We start from the raw sequence: 20,897 nt of genomic DNA, 5'->3' as shown, positions 1-20,897 counted from the left end.
GAATATTGTGTCTAGTTTTGAGCACATATTTTTTAAAGGGATTTCAACAAACTAAAATGTATGCAAAGGGGAAAATTAAGGTAGTAAATTTTCTAGAAGCCATATCATATGCAGAATTGTGAAGAAACTAGGACTTCAGTGCTTTCTGGTGACTTACGTCTATCAAACCTTCCTCTACAACATAAAGCAAAGCTCTGCTAAGCTCCATGGGCCTCATCCTGGACCATTTGCTCCACTTTCCCTCTTGCCTTCCTGACTTTCTCAGCTTCTGACCTCGTGAAAGCTCCTCTCCCTGGTAAAGGAAGTTACTTACTCATTTGTTCATTTAACAGTTATTGATCATCGTCTATATACCAGGAAATTTATCTAGGCACTTTAAGCATCAGTGAACAAAATGGACAAAATCCACACCTTTGTGGAGCTAATATTCTAGAAAGTGACAGACAATAAGTAATAAATATTGTAAATGCATAAATTAGATGGTATGTTGGAAGTTGATAAATACTTTGGAGGAAAAAAAGGAATGAATCAAACAGTATAAATGGACTCGGGCATTGGGAATGAGGGGGAAGTGGCTGTACTTTTATGTGCTGTTGTCAGGGCAAGTCTCATTGAAAAGGAGACATCTGAACACATCTTGATGGAGTGAAGGGGGTAGTCACATGGCTATGTGGGAGAAAAGGGTTCTAATGCAAAAGCCTATGTGCCTGGAGGGGAGTAAGGGAAGGAAGGAGAGTAGGAAATGAGCTCTGAGGTAATGGTGCCAGGTAAGGACAGCGGCTTTTACTCCAGTTAAGATGGGAAACCTTTGGGGGGTTTTGAGCAGAGAAGCAGCATGACTGGACTTACATTTGTCAAGGATTTCTCTTGTTGCTGTGTGAAGGAGTAACTCTACAGCAGCAAGATGGGAACTGAGATACCAGTTAGAAGGCTATTGCAGTAATCCAGGTAAACAATAATTATGTTCACACCAGTGTAGTGGCAGTATCAATAAAGAGAAGGTAGAGCAAACAAGGCTTCTTGAATATTTAAATACAAGATGAGAACAAAGACAGGAGTTGAGACTAAGGTTTTCAGCCTGAACAGCTTGAAAAATGGGGCAGGGTACAGGTAGAACAGCTTTCTGGAGGAAGATCAAAAGTGCAGTTTGGGATAAAGGTGGAGATGTCTAGTGATCTCTAGGGAGATATCAAGTAGACAGTTTAATATAGAAGATCTGGATTATGGCCATAAATGTGGAAGTCTTTGGAATTTAGGCAACATTTAAGCCATAAGACTGAAACATAGCATCAAGGCAGCGAGTGTAGACAGAGAAGAGGGGAGAACCAAGGCTGGACTCTGGGGCCCTCTGACTGTAAGAAGTCAAGGAAAAGAAAATGAAGCAACACAGCAGAAAAGGACAGTGTAGCATGTTAGAAAAGCCACTAGGAGGGTGCAGTGCCTTTGCAGCCAGCTGAAAAAAGGGTTTCAGAGAGAAGGGGTGATCAACTGTATCAACTGCTTCTCACAGGTAAGATGAGAACTGACAGCTGACCATTGGCTTTAGCTCCTTGAAGGCCACTAGTGCCCTTAGCAAGAGCAGTTTCAGTAGTGTGGGCAGGGACAGTCAAATTGCAGGGGGTTGAAAAAGAAATAAGAAGAAAGATATTTTAAATGTTTGCTCCAAAGGGGGCAGTAGCTAAAAGAAGTGAAGTCAGGAGATTTTTTTAAGCAATCACAATAACAGAATGTGTGATAGCGGCTAGGAACCAGTGCAGAGTAAAAACTTGATTGGAGAGAGAAGATATACTTGCTGGAGTGCTGTCCTTGGGTGGACAGCTGGTGGGATCTAGTGTACAAGTGGAGAAACTGGTTGTCATTGACGTCACAGAAGTTTATGGCAGAAGGTAAGAAGGTCAACTATGACTGTACAGGTGTTTTCATTTAGATGGTGGGGTGGAGGGAGTCTGAGAAAGTTCTCTTCTGATTATTTCAATTTTCCTTAGACAGCTCTGCTTTACTCTAGATGGTGATGTGAATTTTCTCAACTTGAAGGCTGTTACCATAAAAAAACACCTCACTTAGGCAGCTAGCCTGAGGGTCAACCACCTCCATGCAGACCCTTGGGGGTTGCACCCTTGCCTGGTCCACCCCAGTCGCCCCAAGAAGGACCCAGAATACATGCACAACTGAGAAAACAGAGGATACATGAGGAGAGCCATTGGCTGTATTTTAGTATTTGCAGTATTGGTATTTTGTGCAATTCTAACAAAATAGAGTGTGAAAAGCTGAAGCTAAATAGTTGAAAAATAAATCACTCAGATATTGCCTTTTCTTGCTTTCTGTGAGAACGAACCCCATTTCTTCATCTGAAAATAATAGAAATATACACTTCCTTCTGTCCCCTCAGACCTCCAAAATGTGGAGATTTGGGCTCCTCTTCAGGCCCACTAGTTGCCCACAGATACCTAGGCCTGGGTATTGCGAGGGTGCATGCTCATGTGGGAGCTTCTGAGCACAGGCAAAGAGCAGATCTCTCCCCACAGTGAGGCAGCCAGCAGCCCCAGGCTGTCGCTGAGGGCTCCTGGCTCTAGGCCCAGCTCCTGGCATTTGTTGGATGGCCTCACCAGAGCCCCTTCCCCAGCCACTGGCTCCAGCTACTTCCTAGCCCATGGCCAATTCTTGAACAGTTTTGAGAGGGGACATCTTTCTGATGTCCAACTCACAGCCACTTCATTTGTCCCTTCCTCATCTCCCACTCTGATTTTGCCTAGTTTCATTCTAAGCATAAGAGAGGTGCATGTCTCCACCACCACCCACAGAGGGACTTGCCATGTCATCCCTACTTTGCCGTCAGTGTAGGGAAGCACTGATGATTCCTAAGAAAATCACAGGATTAGAGAGTCTACCCTACTCACCAGGTCTCCCCGGATGCTTCACCTTGTCTTAATTGAGTCATGTGAATTATTCAGTTTCTTCAGAAGGCTTTTGTAATGTGAATTATGAGACAAAAGTCTGAATCTAGAAAACTGCTTTGAAATCTAAATCATCTGATTACCCCTAATCATGAAGTAAATGCAACAGTATCAATAATGGGCCATAGCTTTGTCTCTGCTCTCTGCTCACCCCACATCAAATAGCATTGTTACTATTCTTACACATACCAAATGGAGAGGCAGCAGTGTTGATCATTAAAATGGTATAATTAAAAGGAGGTCTAAAGGTTTCTCAAAAATATCTTCCCCACCTTCCTGAATATTATTCTGTTAATGAGTTTTTTGGGTTAAAGCTTTGAGCCTCCAGAAGGCCTGCCTTAACAGGAAAATGCCCAACCCTGGAAAAAAGCCCATTAGGATGGCTACTTCCAGGAAGATATCCCGAGATTAGCTGATCAAATTAGGAGTCTGCCACTAATGCCAATAGGATGCTATGTACCAGACAATGTGTACAAAACTTCCAAAGAGATGGAAAGGAAAAGTTGGGAACCTGAAGCCCAGTGTGGGAGCTGCAGTGAGCACGTGAGGATGCTAGGCTCCTGATAAAGGAAGGGAGTTAGAATCTTGTGAATCCAGGACTTGGAAACATAAGGCCCCATAACTTAACTCCATAATTCCAATTTAGTGTTCATTCAGGCAGGATGTTCTACTGACGGTGATAAGATGGCTTAAGCATAGAAAATAAAAGATTGTACAGCCTTCTCTGGTGTAAACCGTAAGACCTCCAAAGGATTGGCCTTATTTAATGACTTGATAAATGCCTGAAGAAGACTGTGTCCTAAACTTTCCAAATCTGAGGAAGGCCTTAAGCTCTAAACACAAACTGACAAACTGGTTAAACTGAGAAATGAAAGGAAATTATTATTCCAGATGAAATCACTCAGGTTAGTGCTGTTTCAGAAGAGGGGCAGGTTCTGTCTTCACAGAGATAAGTGGTATTTAACACCAGGGTATTTACTGCTGTCTGTGCCTGTGACCTCTCCCCAGCACTCTCTCTGTAATTCCGGCAGCCACCAGAAGGCTGGTGGACCCTAGGATCCTGACATACTGAAGTGTGAAGACAAAGGAAGGAAAATAGGTGGCACTCTGACTCATTCTCAGGGAATCTAGCTTATCTCAACCTATCCTGGCTATAGAGCTGCCATGGTAAAACTTCAAAATTAATGGTCTTATTGCCTATGAATCCTGGAGCTGGTGGAAAAGCACATAAAAAAGTCCAACCTTCAGTTATGGTTGTGCTAGTTATTTTTCCATGAGGAAAAAAGATTAATAGATCACAATGTAACCAAGCACATATTTACTTAAAAAATATAACCAATAAATAAACAAAGAAAATAGTAAACTCATTTCTAACTGGTAGTCATAGCAAAGACATGAAGTTTAAAACTATAAATTTCAAATAAGTTAATTTTTTCAAGTAAGTTCTACTGTTATTCTGATTTTCATTTTAACACTGAGGAGAACTTCAAATTTTACACTTCTTTTTTGAGTGTTTATAATTTTCTGACTTCAAAACTGTGTACTGCATCTTTTTTAACCAAAGCTTAACTGCTTCAGAAAAATAGCAGAGGCATATAAGCACCTATTTGCAGTTAGCCAAGGAGTAGACTTTAATTTGCTTCCTTGCACTTTGAATTATCTCTGCAAGATCTGAACTTAGCTCCTCACCAGCCAACATGGCAGCACGTTCCACTTAAATGCCTGACATTCCTCCCACCAGGTTCATTCTTTGCCCAAATTCCAACATCCTTTTCCTGAAACTTCCCTTTTATTTCCAGCCACTATCCCTACTTAATGTCCAAATTGCACCCTTATGCATATCATGGCCAAATATGTAAACCACACCAGGATTCCCATTGTCCAGACCTGCACAGCCAACTGCCTCCAAAAAGCTCCCACCAGCCAGGCCGTCTTTATCCCAAGCTCAATAAGCTATGGAAGGTACGTATGTATATCCATTCCAAAATATGTTTGGAAGTGATACCATTTTCCAAGGTAATCACTCTCAAAACCTTGATATCATCTTTGCATCATCTTCCTATTGTCCATACCAAGTAAATTTTCAAAGCAAAAAAGTTTTTCCTTTCCCAGTCGCTCTTATGTAAACTTTCAACCTTTCACTTCTATGGACCCCGCCCCTGCTCAGACTCTCATTGGGGCTACTATTACCACAGCCTAAATGACTTCCTGCATCTTGTATTTGTCCTGTTCTGAATTTTTGCTCTCAAAATGAATATTCTTTCTCACCCCTATTAAATGCCCAACACATAAAATTAAAACCCACCTGTTGCCATCTAGCACACACTGATTCCAGCCTTTTCCCCCAGATCTTCCTCCTACTACAATTCAGCTTCATCCTCCCCTGCTGAAATAATAATAACCACATCCAGATTAGCCATCAAGGACTACATTATGCTGCATAATCTCATTGGCTTTCCACAAAGGTTTATTTCTTGCTTATGACACCAGCTCTTTGGAGCAGGCTGCATGTCTACTCCATTTTGTCTTCATTTGAAGTCCCAGGTGAAGGAGCCCCTTCCTGGAAACTGATGGTCTTGCAACAGAGGGAAAAGAATGATAGCAAAACTACACAAAGTTTTTGCAAGTTTCTACCCATATTTCATCTGTCAAAGCAAGTCAAATAGCCACACCTGGTATTACAGGGAAGGAGATACAATTCTCCCACAGGAAGGTCCCAGTAGGGAATGTCAGCAAAGATTCTGACCAAATGAAACAACCTACCACACCACCATTCGAGGTGAGCATAAATCCCACCATGTTTTCAGTGTCCTGCTTCTCCTAGATCACAGTACCTCAGCCTCACCAGTAGTCACACTTGGGGCCAGGTAATTCTTCATTGCTGGGTCTGCCTTGAATTGTAAGATGCTTGTCAGCAACCCTGGCCTCAATCCAACAGATGCTCCATGCATACTTAACCACTATGCCAATCAACACTGGCTCCAGACCTGGGGAAATGTTCCCTGGAGGGGTAAAATCACTCCCAGTGCTCTAGCCTGTGAGTCCTTAAAGAACAGGAACTACATCTTAGCCATTACTGCATCCCCATGGCACCAACTACTATACACAGTATATGTTTAATAATTGTTTTAAAATACAGTGAAGACCTCAGAAAATAATTTCCTTTGTGAAAAAATCTAAGGTAGCATTTGTCAGGTTTCTTTGGGTTGAAAACATAAATAGACAGACAGACTGAAGTTGAAATCCCGGCTTCACCACTCCGTAAGACTCTGGGAAATTTTCTTACCCTCAACATCTTCATCTTCAAAATGGGTGCAATAACATTTCCCATGCAACTCCTTGGTGATGAGTTGATGCAAATTGCTTGGTATACAGTACACATTCAATAGCTGGTACTCTTGCCACCATCAGCAGCCACACCAGCATCACTTCCTCCTTCACAACCGTGAAATAGGAGATGTTTAGAAAGCGATTTGCCCTTTTGCATAGAAATGCCAAATACTCCCACAAAAAGAACAGCTCGGTCCCACAAAACATTGCCTACGTTTTTTTCTCCATAAATAAGACTTGTCAAGAAACTTGAGCTCCGTGCCAGTGATTTGCCATGAAACACACAAGCTTGGATATGAGCAACAGGTTTCTGCTTCCTGGATGTCAGTGGGATCTAAGCAAACAGGCAAGGAGAGTCCAAAGCATATGCCCTCATCAACCCGCCAAAACCCAATAAAAAGAACTGTTAGTAGAGCCAAAATCAAGGACGCAGGCAGGAGAAGTGTGGAGCTGTGAACCCCAATAAACACACAAAAATACATTTCATTCCAGTAAGAGCCGGACTAAACAAAACATTTTAAATGATGAAAAGAACCTTCATACAGCCATACAGTCTGGAACATCAAAATGACAAATCTCTCCCAGATTTCTTTAATCCAGTTATTTGGAACAAGATGTGTTGACAATGTGGTGATTTTGTGCATAGGAAGTGTGACTCAACATTGCAGAACTGCTTTATGTGAGCTAACAGCCAACTGCAACGTTATCAAGACCTGGGGCATTTTACACCCAGGTGCAAAACACCTCTTTTGGGCTTTGTTGAGAAATTCATGGCAGGGCAATCATGACAAATTAAAAACGGAACAAAATTCTGTTTCTAAACATAGGCCGTGCGTTCTACTTTCAAATTAGCATGATTCCTGTTCAGCAAAACTCAATGTGAAGGGCTTGTGGCTTTATAGGTTCGATTTTTTTCTTTTAACAGCTCCGTGAGATTTTCAAACTGTTGGATATATCTAGCCCCAAGGCCTGGAGACGAAAACACGTTAAATCCCCGGCATTAGGCGCAGCAGCCGTAGGGTCCTGCTGCGCTAGAACCAAAACTGCAATCCGAAGGCCGCTGTGATGCAGCCTGTTTCTTCGGTGAGGCTGGGATCAGCCAGCCCAAAAGATTTATCTCGTTTGACCTGTGCACTGGCACTCCGAAACCCGTCGCTGGTGCCACCCGGCGCTGCGTCCCCGCCAGTAGCAAGCGGGCCCCTAGTCTGCGGCGCCGCCGCGCTTCACCCGCGCAGGGCCCCAGCCCGCCTCCGGCCTCCCGCCTGCGCGGTGCTGCAACCAGAGGCTCTGGGCCGCGGCAGGCCCGCTGGAAGTGTGTTTCTGCGCTCGCAGCACTCTGAACCCTGCTGGCTTCGTGAGCCCCCAAGGCCGGCCTCCACGGAGCTTACTGAGTTCTCATTACATAATTAAACCAAAAAGCAAAAATCTTCATTTTTTTGTAGCTACAAAATGTAAGCTGATATTATATGACATGTGACCAAAATTCCACAAGCTAAAGAGTTCCTGAACACTGCAAAATAAATGGAAGTTTAGTTCCAAACGCAGAAATTAATACTTGCTTGGTCAAGGTTCTGGGATTGTCGTGTGCTACTTTTTTAAGGATTGAGAGAGAATAAATACAGAGATCTTCATTCATGCATGTGTTTAGTCAGTAAATATTTGTTCAGCACCCGCTTTGTACCAGCCACTGTTCTGGGCACCCTAGAGTAATAAGGTTCTAAGGTCGACTTGAGGTTGTGATTTAAGTATTTGAGATAAATGACAGCAACAACATATATATTTGCTAAAAAAAATAGAAACCTTTATTTTGAGTGTTGACGTGCCCTGACCTCTCCCTCCCACCGTGGGTAACAGCCAGACACATGTGCTTCCTGGTCCTTGTGTACTTTCTTTTATTTACTTCATGACTCTTTCAACTTCGGGTTGATTTGCAAAGCAGAATAAGAATTATTTTTCAGAAAGCTGTTTTGACATATAAGCAAAAGCAAAGGCCTATCAAATATAGCTGTTTCTTCAGTCCTAATGCACTTATATAAGGAAAGCATATTTTAAGTGAAGGCAAAAAAAAAAAAATCATTGACAGGAATTCATTGCATTGTTATTCCGGAAGGCTTTTAGGGAAAATGGAATGATTTTCAGTAGTCAAAAAATCTGGGAAGGGACAAAAAGAGTTAAAGAAAACATTCTAAAAGTGGGGAAAGTGGTTTATTCTTTTTTCTCTTTTCTTCCAGGTATCCTGAACAATGCATAACTTTCTTACTCAGTTTTCTCATTACTTTTGGACAAGTGTTTCAAAGATTGTTGAATTACCTGATATGTTGTCAATTTTCCTTTATTTTCTTAGTTGCCAAATCCATGTCACTTGTTCTCTTTGGGAACAGGATTGACAATATTTGAGATTAAAAAGTCAGTCAAGATTAGTTATTATCCTTCCCCCTTCTGTTCTTTCTTCATTCCTAATTTTCTTCAGGGAATGAATGAATCCTATTGACATTCCCAAAGCAAAATGTTGGCAAGTGAGTGCCAACCAAAAGGATCACACAGAGAATGCTAGACTGTTCTGCACCATGACAAACACCAGATGGAAAAGTGAAACATTCAAATATCACGAAATTTCCCAAATAATTGTTTCACCTGACTAAATTATATGAATTATTAAAAATGAAGTTTTTGTTTTTCACCTGAATGTGCATTTTTATATAAGAGCTGTAGGGCTAGAAACAAAATCTTGACGATCCTATAACAACTTCTTCAGTTTAGCTTTTTCCAAAAGAAGAACATAAATTAATTAAGGTTGCTTGGCACAATAACCTTAGAACATTGCCTATTCTGATGTCTTCCATTGCAGGAGGCTGGAAAGAGAACTGGCCTGCACGAATGGGTGTCACAAAAGCCTCTCCCTGGGCCATTCTTCCATGTATCCTCTTCCCTAAATATCATCAGCAATTTTAGAGTAACACAACCATACACACACTCCTCGGAGATGTGCTAAAGTTAAATGTCAAGAATAGAACATTATCTTATTACATTTAGTGACGATTTCCACTATGGAATTTACCAAAGTATCTTTTGAACCATATGTCAGTCTAAATGGAAAACATTCTGCTTGAGAATATAAACATTAAGTATATTTGTGGCTTAATTTTACTGACATCAAAACTCACCCTAATGGTGGTGAGAATCCACATCAGGAAGGGAGACCCTGCAACAAGCGCTCAGAGTCCCAGGGGCAGAGGGAGCACAGCCCGGTCCTGAGGCAGGCAAAGGCTGAAATCTGAGCTGACTCACAGATCTGCATGTGGACTGGGCACCAAGCAAGTGGTGTAGGAAGCCAGGGGCAGTCCCCAGGGAAGGGCTAATAGAAACAGGAGGAAGGAAAGCAAATTGCAAATTAGAGCTAAGGATTTAAGGCCCAAGGGCAACCCCAATAAGAATGAAATACCCAGGCAAAGGCAAGGGAGGCGGAAGACTGTGGACACTGAATAAGGAGACGGCAACATGATGCGACTGTCGCATGGACAGTGGGAGCTGTACCCAGACCAGACGCCAGAAAGCTGTTTCAAGCTGTTTCCAGACCCCACTCACTGTTGAGGACTCAACCCCTCAAGGCCCTGCCTGTTCAGCTCCTCAGCTGCGCAAAGAGCAGGTGGGGCTCCATCTGCAGTGGCAGACTTTCACTGCAGCTCAGTCTCTTGCCAAAAGCTCTGGGCTAAAATGCATTTTAGAGCTCAGAATTTTCAGATTTTAAAAGGCATGCAACAACTTGTACGAACTTATGCTGAGTGAATAAGTAAATAAATCCAAGGGAATTATGCTGAATGAATAAGCCAGTCGCAAAAGTTTACATAATAAATGACTCCATTTATCAATCACTGTTGAAACGACACAATTAGAGAGATGGTGAACAGAGTACTGGTTGCTGGGGTGGTGACGAAGGGTCTGTGACTGTCACAGGGTAGCAGGAGGGAGCCTTGTGATGAACTGTTTTGCATCCAACTATAGTGATGGTCATACAAATCTACATGTGACAAAATCGCAAAGAACCAAATACACACACACACATACACATTAGTCAGTGTATATAAAACTGATGAAATCCAAATAAGATCAATGGATTGTATCAATGCCATTTTTCCGGTTGTGATATTGTACTATAGTTATGCAAAATAAAGTGTATTTTCAGTGTATTATGTAACACTTCAAACAGTGTCCAACATATTAGTACTTCTTCAGCAAAGCAAGTGACTATTCACACCAACTGAAATGCACATTATAAATAGCCTTCCACCAGTGTGGGTCAGGTTTTATAGTCACATGATTTCAGATTTAGTTGAGTATTACTGCCAAATCAACCATGAAAACCCATTCACTTTTCAAGTTTTTGTATTTGAAGCTACAGATAAAAGATTAAAATCCAAGTCCTGCTCTGGCCACATAGAAGAAGGCATGGACAGATACCACTGACTGATCTGTCTGATATCTCCTGGTACACTTCCTCATTTCATATTCTACAGAGAAAAACTGGGGGGATTACAGTTTTTTAATATAATACTTCCATCACAGAAGGTTTGAGAAAAAGCTATTTTTTTGCATCCTTTTAGAAGTTAGCCAGCAATTCCCAGGATGGCATATATTGGAGGGAAGCTATGGACAGAAAGGCAAGATTCAGCATGGAACAATAGGACACTCCCTGAGCCTCTTCCAGGACTTTTCCATAGCACCTCTTTGACATTTGGGAATAAATTTTCAAGACATTAGACTAAATTTCAAGACTAATTTCCAAAAATAGTAAAAACAACTTGGAATTAACTATTGGACATTACCTATCATTTTATAATATGCACTTCACTGTTTCTTCTCCCTACAGTGGAAAATAGAGATTCAACCCTATCTGAAATATTTGACCATACTGCAGATACTTCTTGGGTGTACAACTCCCAGCATGAAATGAGGCTAGGTGTTCAACATTTTCAGTGGGCCTCACTCCAATTCAATTTGAATCCAAACAATGCAGAGGAACCTGATTCATTCACCTTTACCAGGGTTTTCAGGTGTTACTCTTCCTGATACTATTCACAGTGCGGTCAGAATTATTCCACTGAAATATGATGGTAAGTACAGCAATCTCTTTTGGTCTCCTTGGTCCTGAGAGAATATTGTCCAAGCTCTCTAGGATAAAAGAGGCAGCCCTCAACAACCTGGCCGCATCTGATCACAGTCGAGAATCACGTCTCTCTGGTTTGTGGTTCTCCACCACGGCTCAAGACCTAAGGGCCAGACTATTTACTGGCACTCAAATCAGTTATGGTCCTGTCAGTACAAATTAGATGGAGGCAAAGTATGTCTCTCAAAGAGAATGAAGGAGGTAAAAAAGGAAGAGGAATGATAGTGTTGGGGAGGCTAGAGGAACAAAATTGGGGGATTTTAATGAGGAAAGTGCTATTGATTTCTGCCCAATGGCAAAAAGAAATTCAGTATTAGACCGGTTCCCAGGGTCAGGAAGTCAAAATGGTGGGCAAACGGCATGTGACTGAAGGATGAGCTTTGAGCTATGGAAAAAATAAAATAAGCAAGCTTACAAAATTGTATGAGCCCTTCGTGTGTAGCAAAGGGCTAGCAAAGTTGTTGACTCTCTGCTCCCGTGCCCCTGGCCAGCCCTGCTAATTGTACAGCACGTACTCAATAAGTATGTGTTGAATGAATTAGTCATGGTGTACTTTCCCCTGAGACTGGCCGAGTCCTCAGAATCCCTCTCCCACGTGTCTCCAAGCAGCCACTACTAACAGATCAGAGAGGAGATGAAAAGGGACACAAATGTGCCATCCTCACGCCGGAGTGAGCCTATCTCAGCAAACTGTTCCTTGGGAACTTCAATGCTTACCTCAGTCCTTCCTTATTACTTAGAAAATTCTAAGGGGGAAAATATCAACAATGCTAAGAGTGAATAAAGGAAGGGGATTTTCCCCTCTTAGTACATTATATAAAGAGGGATAGTAGTAGTTAATATGGCAGAACCGGATATAATAGAGGAAATCCTCCTATGAGAAAATCCCAAATGAAATTAAAATTTGAGAAACTATGAACTCATGTGCCTTCCCCTCATGCACCTTCCTCCTTGTAGACTATGTGTGTCTCTGTGTGTGTTACATATTTTAAGGGAGATCAAGTTATCTGCACAATCAGAAAACCCATTTGCGATCTATTCTAGATAAATGGTCTGTTGAAGATGATTCTCTGAAGAGAGAATAAAGCCACAGAAAATCTCAGAAATAATGAAGAGATATTTCATTCATTAAGTGCCTACTACATGCACAATACTGGTATGGGGTTGCTGTGATAAGCAAAACTGTCTGCTTTTGCTTAACAGGGAAACAAGGAAGTTAGCCATCAATCAAATTACCATATTTATGATTAGCTAATTACAAACCGAATGAAGTACTCTGAAGGAAAGGGACACAGTTTTGTGAGACCCCAAAACAGCAATAGCAATAAAACATACACAGGGCTTTCATTTGAATGTATAGGTGCACTGGGCAGGGAGGAGGGGAGAAGAGACAGTGAATGCGGGAGTAGCATGTCCCAGGGGCCCTGGGCAGGAAGCAGCAGAGCAGGTCTCACAAACGAAAGGAGGCCTGTGTGGCTGCAGTGAGGACAAGGTGAAGAGTGTTCTAAATGGGGCTCCGAAGGGGGCCCCATCTGGGGCTTGAAGGCCATGAATCACATAATGTGTGTCCCAGAGTAAGCACAGCAACTGGTGATCTCAATGGTTACTATGTGCATAAAATGAAGTGACAAAGTGAAAAAGAATATGATTTTTTGGTAATAGCAGTGATGAAAGACAAAGATCATAGAAACAGAAAATTATACATATATTAGAAAAGTTAAGCAATTTGTCCATCATACACTCAGAAGAAAGGAAATCAGGTAAATAGCAATTTGACAAATGCTACCAATATCTACAGACCTTCTGTAAAATCAAGTACTGGTATCACCATTGCTGTGAGAACTAAGTAATTGTGCCAGAGCGCAGTGCCCGACACATAGTAAGTGCCATTAACGACATTGTTGTGCTTCGTTTTGATTGGCGTTGTACAGCTAGTGCTTCACAGTAAACTTTGTGCTATGTTTAAGTCAAGGCAGTCCTGTCTATCCCCACACCTTCAATATTACCTTCACACTAGATAAATCCCAAATCGATGTGAGAGCCCCAACTGCTGTCTTAATTTGTCTTTCCACACCACAACTTCCTGATACCTCGCGAACATCTCAAACCTAAATAATCTGAAATCAAAATCCCATATTTTTTACTACATTTCTCAGATATCTATTTGGTTAAAGATAGCAATCATTGGGGCATACTCAGGAGTTGGAGGAGAGAAAAAAGTGAAAAAGTAGAAAGGGAAAAATTTGAGAAAAGAAATAAGAAAAAGAAAGACAAGTGTGAACTGGGGAGAAGAAAATTTCAACAGTATCTAAAATCTCTGAATCAAACCAATGTTCTAACCCATAATATTTAATGCTTTTGCTACTTTCTACTGTGAATAGTCAAACTCTAGCAATTGACTGATTGATACATTCATTCATCTATTCAACAAATATTTATTGACCAGCCATTGTGAAAATAACCCTTGTAAGAACTGTCAGAAAGCAGGAAGAATAAGCCACATGCTTTTCACTCAAGCTGCTATTAGATTCTCTAAGAAAAAGACATGTTATGAAAATAATCACCAAAGTGCAAACTACAAAGATCAAAGTCCCAGATTTCCTCATGGTGTGAAAGTAAGCAGAGATACCATTCAGCAACTTTCATTGGGAATTTCTCCTTGGAGAGCTCTAAGCAGATTGGCACCCCATAAATATTTATTGAATGCAGCAAGGAAGTATGGTGGTTCCATCTTTCTACAAACACTACTTTGTCCACTTCTTTTTATTCACTGTGTTGAACTTCTTGGCCTTCTTAAAACACCTGGGGTTCTGCAAAATAAATTACATCTATTAGGAAAATAAACTTAAATATCTTCATTTTACATTCCCTTTCACTCTAACATCAAGGCAATCTGTTTGAAATTTGAGATCATCACAACAGCTTAGAGCTTACATTCTTTGATGCATCTAATTAGAGGCATTCACGCTTTTCCTGAATTGGCAAAAAATGTAATCTAAAGAATAAGACAACAACCTTACTTTAAAATAAGTTCTTAAAAAAAAATACAAAAGAAAATTCAGTAAAGCCAGGAAGTATTTTATAGAAACAGTTTATTTATTAGACTTTAAAAGAATTTGACCACTAACAATTCAAGTAACTGAACTATCTCATTGTGTTAGGTCAGGGTAGCATAATATATTAGATCACGTAAGGGCAAATGTTAGGGAATCAGCCTGCCTACTGTCAAATCCAGCTCTACCTCTTTCTTGCCATGTGACCTTGACAGTACTTAAATTTCCTTGCTTTGGCTTTATCATCCTTAAAATGGGAATGAAAATATATTGTACTATCAATTAGAAAATTAAATACATGCAAAGAGGTTTGCAAAACGCCTATCACATAAGAAATTCTCAGTGAATATTAGTTATATGGACAGAGTTTACCTTCTTCCCACAAAGCTCACAGTCTACTAGGTGGCACTCGATTTTTCTACTCAGTCTGTGTCCATTATTCATATGTAATTATTCACACATGTAATTCTATATGAATAATATTTATTTAATGTTTATATAATTTACTGAAATATTTAATTAATGTCTACTTATAAACATATGGTCAATTCAATCAAAATGGCTAAAACTTCTGGTCTGAATACTGAAATCTAGTGAGCCTTCTACTTTCCTCTTCCCGCTGATGGGTCTTAAGCCTTCCTGCACTCTCTTGCTTCTTCTCTCCACTCCCCCTTCCCTTTTTGACTCCCCATCTACCCTTTGTCCTCCTCCATAGAGCCCTTTGCAACTCAGATTCTTTAGCATGGCTCCAGGATTTTTATTCATAATGTGTGTCCCGCAGAGACAATAGTGACAAGCTCCTGGAGCAGAGAGCTGCTGCTGCTTCTTTGGCTTCCAGGTTTCATCCCTGGAAGATGAAAAGATAAAATGGGATGAAAGTGAAACATTTTCAATGCGTCAAGTTTTAATGAAATTCTCCTCTATCACAAAATAGATTAAATCTGGCTTTTCTCATCACTTGAGAATTGTAGCATGTGGTAGGCAAAACATACGTCCCCCCCCAAAAAAAAGCATCCATGTCCTAATTTTGAATCTCTGGAACATGTACATTTTACCTGATACAGTTTTAAAAGGAGGAGGTGTCCTTGCAGATATGATTAAGTTAGGCATCTTGAGATGGGGAGATTATCATGGAGTATTTAGGTGGACACTCAATGTAGTCACATGTATCCTTACAAGAGGGAAGCAGAAGGAGATTTTACACACACAGAAGAAGCAGCAGTGCGACACAAAGGCTGAGACGAAACAGGAGGGATGTAGCCGCAAGCCCAGGAACCCCGGCAACCACCAGACGGCAACCCTGAGCTTCCAAGGGACCACACGGCCCCACTGACACCGAGATTTCAGTCCAGACAAACTGATTCCAGACCTCTGGCATTCAGAAATGTGAGAGAATAACTTTCTCTTGTTTATAGTCACCAGGTTTATGTTAATTTGTTATAGCAGCACAGAAAACTTATATATAGGGTTTGCAAGTGACCTTGCTTTGTCCTATAAAATGTTTTTAAACTTCCAGGCTCTCACCTTTGGAGGTTCACAATACTTATAAAAATTGGTTAGGCACAAACGTTTTTGCTTAATGTTAGTCCCAAATCACTTGACATTACCTACTTTATACACTGTGCATTCAGATACTCCAACTTATGATGTTTTACTCCTTTTCCTATTTGTTGCACCCCATAGATACAGCTGTATTTTCCCCATTAGCTGTGATTTGTATACCCTCTTGCTAAATCATGGCTTTAGCCTTAGTATGTTCTAGTTATCTCAGCCCCTCATGTGCAATATATCTGGAGTTCACTTGGTCTCAGAGCATGGCCAGGCTTCTTGGATACTTATAAATGATTTCATATGACTTGGTTCTTCTGATCCTGTTTAAAATCAAAACATGATTAGATGTCAGTATCTCTGTCTTAACTTCTGAGTCATTTTCATTTCTTCTAAAAATTTTCTGGGCTTAGGGATAAAATCCTAGCTAGTGCATTTCCAAATCAATTAGATCTATGGTGGGTTGAAGTTTGAACCAAAGTGAATGAAAAACTGAAGCTGCTTTCTGAATGTGGTAAACACCTATGGTGAGTCATCCAGAATAATACTCATCAAAGATCCCAGCTGTAAGAATTATGTGGCATTGCCTTGAGAACTAGGTGGGCTCAGAGTAAACACTTCATAAACTTGTGGGATAAATTAATGAATCAAAGAATAACTAAATTTTAACAAATAATCTGCCTTGCTGGATTAATTATGTATTATCCAGATTGTATTTTTACTATAATTTACCTAGAAAAATGACCCTTGGTTTTTTGATGAAGTGATGAATATCAAGAATGACAGAAGATACTTTAGTTCCTAATATAATTCTAAAAGCAGATCTTAAAACAGACGGAAAAAAAGTTGTGCAAGAAAAGGTGAGACTGCTTTTAAAGTTCAAATCGTCTAATTCCATTCCTATTCTTCCCTTAAACCCCCATCCATGTGCACAGTGTAGCAAATAGTGTCATTTCCTTTTAATAGTCTGAATCTCAATAATGGGCACACTGGATAAATGGCCATATTGTCTTCCCTATTCAGTTAATTAAGAGTAACTCTTCTGGTTTGGGATTTTGCAAAACAAACAACCAGATTTTTTATTGCATTTTTTATTAACAAACAGTGATTGTAGAGTTGTAGAAAAACACCTTGAAGCCACATTCAGTAAAGTAATTACATAAGGCAAGATAGCTATTCAGAGATGAAAACAGCAACAAGCCAGTTTTATGATTTTGGTTTAACTCCTTAATTAACTTTTAATTGGAATTTAATAATTCCATACTGATGCAAAAATGCCCAAGACAAAAATTTTCTAAATACTAAAATTACTTGGAAACATAAAGATGAGAAACTGAATAGGAAAGAAGAAAATTCCTTGCTTAGTGGAAACCTACCCCACATTTCTCTGTAAATCCTGACTGAAAAGCATAGTATATAACCTACAGCAATAAATGCTAACTGACTGCTCCTAAGGTTAAATTTCCCCCAACAGTAAGGTCCTCTCAGTAAATATCAAATGTCCAAAGCTGATTTTTTGGAACTAGCTTTTTTTATCTTTCTACAAACAGCAAACTACAAAAATAAAAACAGAGTTCACTGGCTCAGAGCAACTTCCTATAGAGAGGTCCTTATATGTTTCCAGCACCTGAATTAAGAAGCTGTGACAGTAGAGGCTGGTAGCATTCAAAAGTGCAAAATCCCATACTTCCTGTGATCCTAACTTCTAAGAAAAAGGAGTCACCTACTTCTTATCTCCCTTGCACTACAAGTGCAGATTCTGTCCATCCCTAAAGTGAGTATTCAAAAGTGAACGGTGGAGTTGGGAAGATGGAAAGTCAGGCCACAGACATCCTGTCAAAGGAGCGTCTGATAGAGCAGGAGTGCAGGGTAAAGAGGAAGGCTTCTGTCTGCATTTTCCCTTCCACTCTAAAATCTGAATATCTGAGGATCGAATGTGCATATTTCGCCTTTGACTATTTTCTGCCCAAGTCCCTAATTTTTCTTTCAACTAATATCAGTTCTGTCATCCATTAATTAGAATTAATATTAACAACAACTTTGCCTGAGGTCTTCAGCAATCATTCGACTGAACTCCCTGCTTTCAGAGATGAAGTACTGGTCCTCAGTCATATGGTGCATGTGTTGGCGGCAGACTCATCACCAGAGCTAAGGCCACCAAGTCAACCTGATCTTCCCTCCTAGGTCTTTCAAAAAACATCATTTGTCCTTGCCAATGTGCCAGAAGCACCAGAACCACTGAAGGAATTAGCACTCCATCTCCAGAATCCTCTCTGAGCAACTCAGCTAACTGGCTCCCTCAGCCTCCTTAGCATGGCTTTTCTCATCCCCTCACCCCCCCACCATTTCCTCAGAGTTCTCTCTCAGTGGTTCCTTTTCATCCCTTGCAGGGTTCTCCCTCTGGTCCACCACACATGCTGGATTCCCGTGTCAGAGCCATTTCCCCACTTGCCACCTGTTGGGTTCAGCTTCAGAGGAGGGAACCTCCGACCTGGAAACCTTCCATTGTGACCCCTACTTTGTTTCTTGCCTCCTCTAGGCTTTTTGTTTTACCACACAGTTTCAGCAAAAATATTGGAAAAGCTTGATACTTTCATGCCAGAAAATTCAAAGTATTGGCCATCGTGCTCAATGCTCTAGACTTTGCAGACATTTTGCCTATAAAACAAGAATTTTCTTCTCTTTTGGTTTCTCGTGTTTGGGTTAAATGCCAGTGAGGTCATGATATAAGCCAGAAAAGGCTTTTAGAAAACAACCCCACTGCATCAATAAGACCACTGCTCAAGCGAGTAGGGGAAATTACACAAATCAATAAAAAATAACTCAGATGGGCTGCCATGCCTCTAAAGAAATCCACAAGGGAAAAATAACATGTACACATTCACACAAACGATCCAGGCTTAATTAAAGTTCATTCTTTATTAGCATTGTCTCTGAAAAGTTTTCACTTCAAATATAGCAGAATGACCTAAAGTGTCTTTTCTCATTTTCATGTAATTTCTCTCAGCTATTCAGTCAATAAGCAAACTGAGTTTTCAATCTGTTTACCATCCCACAGCCTGGCCAACTGAAGTCTAAAAAAAAAAATGTGTGTTATTACCACTCCCACCCCTACCATTTTACTCTGTGCAATGAACCTCACATTGGTTTTCGTGTTGATAAATGTCCCTTTACATCCTACACATCAACCTTTAAAACAATTTAGTCATTCCATCCTTTAGGCATCCTAAGTTACCCAGACACTGGTCATTTCTAAGTGAATCTCAAGTATATATTTGCTCTCTTCTCTCTCCTTCCCCAAACTATAACTCAAGCTATTTTGCCTACAAAATATATGCTAATTGTTCTACCATATGTGAATGACCCTGAAGGAACAGCCATGTTCATCTATAAATATAAAATGCAAAATCATAATGTATCAGTTAAATAGCCTTTATTTAATGACTAGGGTAAATAATAATAACAATGCTTTCAGAATAATTGAAATGGCTCTAAGAATTTGTTTTTATCTCTGAAAGCTCCTATAAACTGTAATATGGTTTTTGCTTTATTTAGCTAAAACAGTATCTATGACAGAGAATTCCCTAAATTATTAAAGTTTTACAAAACAATGTGGTAAAGAAATAGCTACCATTTATTTACCTCTGCTATATATAAAAATCAAAAGTTGTGTCAGTTTTTTCATTACGTTCATACTATAAAACAGCCATTATTGCTGCATTTTGTAAGACTCAGGTAGATTAAGAGACAGCTGAAGGCCACAAGGCTGGTTAGTAACAGAATGATGTTGAATCTGCTTCTCTCAGAAGCTAGAGCTCGAGCTCTTTCAACAAGTGCACTAGTTTCCAAAGGTGCCTGCCATCTTTGAACAAAAGAGGGAGAAATTTTAGAGGAGAAATGACATTAGGATTTCTACCTCTTCATTACAAACAGCATGACAGCCTATGTCAAATTTCTGCAAACTTAAAATCTCATGTTTTACAAATTCAAATATGATCTAACCTATGTGTTCAATCCCACTTTAGTAATTAAAAGATGTCTAAAGACTTAGCATATATCTCTGCCAAACCCCAAAATATGTGTGGTGCATGACTTAAAAATAGAAGTCATCGTACTTCAACTACAGAAGCTGCAAACGACCGATACAGATCTCAAGCTATTCAATCTGATGAAGGAAATCAATGTGTTGTTAAAGCCAAAGACATTGTCATTCTGCAGAATCCATTTTCTTGACTATATGTAGACATTTTTGGCTAAGTAAGATGTACACATTTATCAAGTCCTGGAGAAAAAAGCATACTTGCTCTAGAAAATGTATATTGAGGCATTTGGGATGGGCTGGACGAAGGGAAAAAGAAGTCTAGGCATCACAGTGTGAAGCAAGCCAGTGGCATAGAGTTAACATTTAATGTATAATAGCAATTTCTATGAGGTAGACCAAAGAAAGTCTTGTCTAGCAAAAATATCTGGCCTAATAGACCATGAGGAAGAACTGAATTGTTTCTCTTGGGAGCTCTGTGTTTTTTGTTGACTGATCTTGTGCTCTCTGGAGTGAGACTACTGAATTTAAAAGACTAATTTTGTCTTCAGTCTTAAAGAGATAACTATAATCCCTTCTTTTCCTCCCCAAATTCTGATTTTACGTTTAGAAGTTTAAATGTTACCACAACCTTACAAAAATGCCTCACCCAAAGAGAACAAAAACTTTATGCAGCAAGTTCCTCTGCATCTTAAAAGTAAAAGATAATTTGATACAAAAGGGACCCTGAACATCTTTAGTAAGATTTAAAATTTCTCTCATGAAATTACTTACCATTTTAATTGGTTGTGTTTGCCTTAGTATGTCAA

The sequence above is a fragment of the Manis pentadactyla genome, chromosome 5 (assembly GCF_030020395.1).
Source record: "Manis pentadactyla isolate mManPen7 chromosome 5, mManPen7.hap1, whole genome shotgun sequence".
Classification (NCBI taxonomy): domain Eukaryota; kingdom Metazoa; phylum Chordata; class Mammalia; order Pholidota; family Manidae; genus Manis; species Manis pentadactyla.
This window is presented reverse-complemented; position numbering follows the sequence as displayed.